Raw genomic sequence first — 7,175 nt, forward strand, 5'->3', positions numbered from 1 at the left:
CATTGCATTTTCTGTGAATGGCGCTCAGAGGAGCACCATTCACATTGCATATTCTGTGAATGGCAACTCTTCCAGTTAAATGTAACATGAATAGTGTCCCCTGGAGTTGACCACCCAGTTGATACTGACGGGGAAACTGAAATGAATAAAACAACCACTGAGCCCTCCAGGAGCCAACTAGAAACAATCAAGTGCTAATACTACTTTGCATCTGATAGATCAGTCCTTTTACGATACATTTTTTAACATTTTCATTTAGTCCTTACGAGATGAATCTATCTTTTTATAAGAATCCCAATTTAAAGATGCAGACATTTAGGATTAAAGAGGATGAAATCCTGACAAGGTAGGGATTCTCCCTGTGAGAAGACTTCTAGGTAGGACTTTTTTAAAACTTTCAAGTTTTCTATTTTGAAGACCTCATCCTATGTTATGTCAAACATATTAAAATGTGGCAGTGCCTCACATTAAATAAAATTTATAAATAATTATACCTAGTTGAGTTGCTGTTAATAGTTGACATTGCTACATTTATATATATTTAGTAAAATATTAATTTTTATAGTTTTCTTACCATATTTTAGAGCTAACAATGAAAATCTGTTCGGGTCCCAGGCATTTCAAAGGTCCCCGAAAATGCATGCCTACATACCTGATGGAGAAAACAAGCTGTAGGGGGGGAATGGATACTTCTGTCCTGTTGTTTTCTCAGAAGATGAGGTATTTTCTCTCTGGCCCAGCTCTTGAGAATTGTCCCTGTCAGCACAGCCACAGACAACAATCTCTAGACAGCAGTTACCTAGCCTTTCTCTTTTCCAACTTTCCAGTCTGGATCCCTCACTTCCCTATTGAGCCCCCTTAGCTTAATCTGCTTCCTAACTTGGCTTCCAATGTGAGCAACAGCCATCAAGGTCATAGATTGATTCTTTCAACTCAGACTTATTAAGCCCTACTGTGTCAGCCATTGCAGTAGTGAAAAAAAAAAAAAGAAAGACAAAGCAAATAGGATAGTGTGCTAAAGGCCCAAAGGCAAGTTGACCATATTCTTAGAGAAAAATTGAGGGATAGTCTACAATGAGTGTTTTTTATTCATCAAATATTTATTGAAGTTGACCATGTGCAAGGTTCTGGGAACAGAGTTATGAACATGGCACTGTCCTTCTCATGGTCAGAAGAGGGAGACAGACCATAAACAAGTATCAAACAAGAGATTAAGATAATTTTACTGCTAATGTAAGAGGACATTGTACAACCTCTATGTAAGATAATTTGGCACTATCAGACTATGAAATATGCATATGCTCTACCCAACAATTTCACTCCTGGTATACCTACACAAGCTCCAATATACCTACAAAGCTCAAAATGGTGTAAATATAAAGCTATTCATGGTAACATTAGTCACGATTTTCAACAACAACAAAAAAAGGCGAAATAACCAAATGTTGATCAATAGAGAATGAATTACAGTAATTGAGGGAGAGCCATACAATGGAATGCTGAACATAAATTAATAGGAATGGGGCAGAATTATAATGTACAGACATGGAAAAATCCTCATGATAGGCCGGGCGCGGTGGCTCACGCCTGTAATCCTAGCACTCTGGGAGGCCGAGGCGGGTGGATCGCTCAAGGTCAGGAGTTCGAGACCAGCCTGAGCAAGAGCGAGACCCCGTCTCTACTAAAAATAGAAAAAAATTATATGGACAACTAAAAAATATATATATAGAAAAATTAACTGGGCATAGTGGCACATGCCTGTAGTCCCAGCTACTCGGGAGGCTGAGGCAGGAGGATCGCTTGAGCCCAGGAGTTTGAGGTTGCTGTGAGCTAGGCTGACGCCACGGCACTCACTCTAGCCTGGGCAACAAAGTGAGACTCTGTCTCAAAAAAAAAAAAAAAAAAAAAAAAAAAGTCCTCATGATATTTTTGATAAGTATAAAATGCAACAGTATGTGCACACACATAAATATTAATACATTACCTCATGAAGAAAAATAAGAATATATAGTGTTATATTTGTTATATTAGATACTATATCTAGAAAGATATATAAGAAAGTGGAAATAGTTATTGCCTCTGGGGAGAAATGGAACTGTGTGTTTGGGCAACAGGGAAGTGAGTACTTACTTTTTGTTCTTGTACCTTTAAAATTTTGTACTATCTGTATATACAATCAATTGAAAACAAAGAAAAAATGTAAAAACAATTTTGTGTAGTAACAGACAATTGTTGAGTTAAATACAATTAACAGTTGAATAGCACCGTTTGAACTTGGAGAGTTTACTTATACTCAGATTTTCTTCCACCTCTGCCACCCTTGAGACTGCAAAACCCCACCCCTCCTCTTCCCGCTCCTCTTCCCTCTCCTCTTTCTCCTCCTCCTCAGCCTGGTCAAAGTGAAGATGGTAAGGATAGAGACTTTTAATGATGATCCACTTCCACTTAATGAATAGTAAACATATTTTTTCTTCCTTATGATTTTAATAACATTTTCTTTTCTCTAGCTTGTTTTAAGAATACAGTATATAATACACATAACACAAAATATGTGTTGATCAACTGTTCATTATTAGTAAAGATTCTGGTCAACAATAGGCTATTAGGAGTTAAGTTTTGGGAGAGTCAAAAGTTATACGTGGGCTGGGCATAGTGGCTGATGCCTGTAATCCTAGCACTCTGGGAGGCCAAGGCAGGAGGATCGCTTGAGGTCAGGAGTTTGAGACCAGCCTCAGCAAGAGCAAGACCCTTTCTCTACTAAAAATAGAAAGAAATTAGGCAGACAACTAAAAATAGAAAAAATTAGCTGGGCATGGTGGTGTGTGCCTGTAGTTCCAGCTACTCAGGAGGCTGAGGCAGGAGGATTGCTTGAGCCCAGGAGTTTGAGGTTGCTGTGAGCTAGGCTAATGCCACAGCACACTAGCCCAGGCAACAGAGAGAGACTGTTTAAAAAAAAAAAAAAGAAAAAGAAAAAGAAAGTTATACGTGGATTTTTGACTGCACGAGGCGAGGGTGTTGGAGCCCCTAGCCCCTGCATTGCTCAAGGGTCAACTATATAATTGGATAATATAGTAGTGGCATCAGGGAGGGCAGAGGGATGGAGCAGGAGGGGAGGCCTACTTTGGATCGGGTGGCTAAGAAAGGCATTTTTGAGCTGAAACCTGCATGACCAGAAGGAACCAGCTCTGTGAACACCTGGGGGCAGATTGTTCTAGGCTGAGGGAACAGCAGGTGCAAAGGCCCTAAGGCAGGAACAAGCTTGGCATCTTTGAAAAACAGAAAAGAAGCTGCGGCTGGAATGCAATGAGATTGAAGCAGCAGCCAGAGACCGGGTCCTCTCAGGTCTCAGGTCATAGTGGAGAGTTGAGGCAACCGGAAGCTGCTGAGGGGTGTTTCAGCCTTCGAGCAAATGACATGATTTGATTTATGTTTAAAACATTTGCTTTGGCTGCTGTGGGAAAAGCAAAAGGATTGTAGGGGGGGCAAGAGCAGCACTCAGGGGGATCAAAGGCTGGTGCTGTAGCCCAGAGAAATGATAGAGGCTCATACTAGCTGGTAGTAGAGGCAGAAAAAGCATTAAGGTATTGAAATAGGAGTTGCTAGATCTGAAAGAATGATTGGATGGAAAGGGCAAGGGAAGAGAAAAATCAACAATGTGAGTTCAGTGAATGAAATCATCTGAAACTGGAATTGTGCCTCCAAATCAAGACTTTGTGATTGCCATAGTTGTATGCTTCTGCAAGTGTCCTAGTCTCCTCTTCCCCAAACCAAAAGCCAGAGGCAAGAGCACCCTCATTCACACCAAATGGTCTATACCTTCCACAGCAACAGGGCTTAGCCTGGGGTCCTGAAGGGCCAGGGAAGCAGTGGAGAGGAGCAGGCGGGCAGACTCAATGCTCGTGACACAAGGTTCTGGAATCCAGGAGAGAGATGGCTCAATGGGGCTTTCAAGGGACAAGCATGGTGGTTAAAGGGGTCACTTCCCCTACACCAAATCCTAAAACATGTGACCAGGAACCATTGTGTCCAACTCTCTATTTCAGATGGTAAAGTGAAGCTATATTCAAGGCCACCAGCAAAGCTACCCTCTGAGGAAAGACCCACAGATAAACTGAGGGCACATGCTAAATGACCAGCACAAACACAATGACAACATAGAGACTCACACCCAGACAGCCTCATGTGCACATGCAGTGATGGATGTCACATGTACCGCTGTGTACATGCATAAAAGTGGGGTGAGCCCAAGGACAGAAGAGTGCTTTTTGTTTCAACAAAGCGGCCTGGGGAGGGACGAAGGCAAACTCCTGCGGCCTTGGGCCTGCCTCCCTGAGATGTGGTGAGAGGGGCTGAGGGAGGGTGAGCAGGCCGGGGTCAGTGTGGCCGAGAGTCTGGGCAATCCCGGGGCTCACTGTGGGCCCAGGGAGTGGCCTCCTCGTGGTTAGGAGGCCAAGTGTTCATAAAAGGCCACCATTAGGAAGTACCAATTTTCTTACCAGAAGCTTCTAAATTATTCTCCTTTGGCCCCAGGTAGGCCCCAGTTTGTGGCCTGAACCTCGGACTGTGGACCAAACCAGCTCCTCCCTTTCTGTGTTTGTTTTCAGTCCTCTGACCCCAGGCTGGCTGGTGAAGCAGGCAGAGGGAGGAGACTCTGGTGCAACACACACACACACACACACACACACACACAGTCTCCTGTGTACCCCCAGTCTCAGGGCTGGTCAATGATTGACTGGCATTTCACAGGCCGTTAGTTCCAGACCCCCACCTGTTGACCCTTAGAGGTCACCCCAGTGAGCCAGAGCCTGTCCTGCCTCTTCATCGTCGGTGGTCACCCCGCGGTCCCCCAGCCCGGGTGCTCAGGCAAATCACACGCTTCTACCCTGATCCGGGTTTGCCGCCCCGTGTCCCGCGGTCAGCCCCCCTCTTCCCAGGCCCCTCACTAGGCCTCTCTCCAGCTCTCAGGCTCTCCATCAGTCCCGTCCCCCCGAGACTCCCCCTCTCCGTCTTTGTCCCTCAGACTTCCCCTTTCCTTGGCTCTCCTGCCAGGCCCTGCTGGAGGGACCGCAGAAGAGAAAATTGAATCAGCAGCGCCCACCCCTGCCCCCCTTCCTCTCCTCTTGTCAAACCCCAGACAAGGTTTTTTCCTCTTCCTTCCCGGCTCTGAATGGGCTCATTCTCTTTGGGAGGCTCGGCCCCTTGGAGCCACCTCCCCGGGGCGTGAGTCCTGACCCCGGCTCCTCCCCCAGCCCGCTCGGCCCCCCGCCGCCGCCCCGCCTCCCCGCAGCCCACTGGGCCCGGGCATTGTCCGCCGCCGGGCCCGGTCTCTTCCTGGGATCTGGGGTGCGGAGAGGGTGGGCTTGCCCGGGCGGGGGCGGAGAGGGAAGGGGGGAGGCGGGATCTTTGTGGAGGGAGGGACCGCAGTTACGCGGAGTTCTCGGACGAGCCGCCTCTGGCTTCCCTACAGGGGCCCGGGGAGAGGGTGGGCTGGTGGCACCCTTGGTTCGGGGCTCTTGAGGTTAATGGGGGAAGCCAAAGCCTCCGAGGCTCAGTCCCGGCTCTGCTCTGTGACCTTGGAAAAGTTACTTTACCTCGAGAAACTCAGGGTTCCTCTTCTGCAAAATGGGGAACGATAACACTCGCCTCCTCCGATGAGGAATGTGGAGGAATGTGGCTCTCGGTCAGAGTGGCACAGAATAGGGATCCAGTAAAGGATGGCGTCCACAGCAGCTTTCCCGGCTGGACTAACACTCTGGGACAGGAGGGCAGGAGAGGGGCGGGGAGAAGGGACCCCTTTAACCGGACCCTAACAGCCTGATGGGCTAAAGCCGCATGCGCACTCGCCCCGGTGCAAGCTGTCCAGCGTATGCATGACCAGCAAGTGACTCTTGGAGCCAGGTCAGCGTATCCCCCTCCAGAAGGGCTGGTTAGCTGCAGGACGGAGAGGCACGTTGACTAGGTCCGGGGCTGGATGATAGAGTGAGGGTGAGGGTCTGGTTTTGCTGGATGCTCAACTTTTCCCATCAGCCCTAAGAGGTCCTGCACAAATTGCTTAACTCTTTTGAGACTCAGTTTCCCTGATCCACACCCTAACCCTTACCCTAACTCAAGAGAAAATAGACATATTGTTGACCATCCTGAAGGGCCGCTGTCCCCATACATGGCGATATTTCTCCAACATTTGTGACAATGATTCAAGGAATAAATCCATTTTACATCATCACCCAGGACATACCTACAGAACCACACCTTATCTTTACTACGTGTGATGTGCTAGAATCCTTCTGTTCCATTCTATTTCTTTATAACAACAACAAAGACAACTTGTCTTGATGGTTTAAATTGGTTTCATGACCGACTTTGTAATGAATCCTAACTGAAGTTTGAACATCACTGGATAGAGCCAGAAGGGCACTTCCTATGGGGTTAAAGAACGGTTAGCTTCAGGCCCCTCATTTGCATGCATGTGCCTAATTTTGTAATTCTTGTATTCATAACATTGTATTCTTTTCTTTCTTTCTTTTCTTTTCTTCTACTTTTGTTTTTTCTTTTGAGACAAGATCTTGTTCTTTCACCCAGGCTGGAGTGCAGTAGCATCGTCACAGCTCACTGTAACCTCGAACTCCTGGCCTCAAGCGATCTGCCCACCTCAGCCTCCCAAAGCGCTGGGGTTACAGGCATGAGCCACTGGACCTGGCTGTATTCCTTTTCTTAAAGAAAGTCCCCCAAATTTTATAAGCTTTAGGCCCCACAAAACCTGGATCTGCCCCAGTATATCTAAATCTGGGACCAATTATTGAGCAATTATGTGCCAAGCACTGTGCTGAGTGCTGCAGGAGCATTATCTCCTTTAACCCCTAGGGCAGTATGCCAGATGCTGTTTTACAGAGGAGCAAACTGAAACCAGAGAAGCTCAGTCATTTGTCCAAGGTCACACAGCTCATATGTGATAGAGTCAAGATTTGAACCCAGGTCATCTTGATCCCAGAGCCCGCTGTTCTCAACCTCTCACTGTGGCAGTGCCTGCCTATAACTGTGCTCAGCACACAGAAGCAAGTTAAGAAATGCTGGTGGTGTTGGTTCATTCTCTAGTCCCTGATAGGTACCTCTGATCCCTTCTTGACCAATACAAGTGTGTTCTTGGCTGGGGCATTCCAATAAGATTTGACAGATTT

This window comes from Eulemur rufifrons, chromosome 9, assembly GCF_041146395.1.
Source record: "Eulemur rufifrons isolate Redbay chromosome 9, OSU_ERuf_1, whole genome shotgun sequence".
In the NCBI taxonomy this organism is placed as follows: Eukaryota; Metazoa; Chordata; class Mammalia; order Primates; family Lemuridae; genus Eulemur; species Eulemur rufifrons.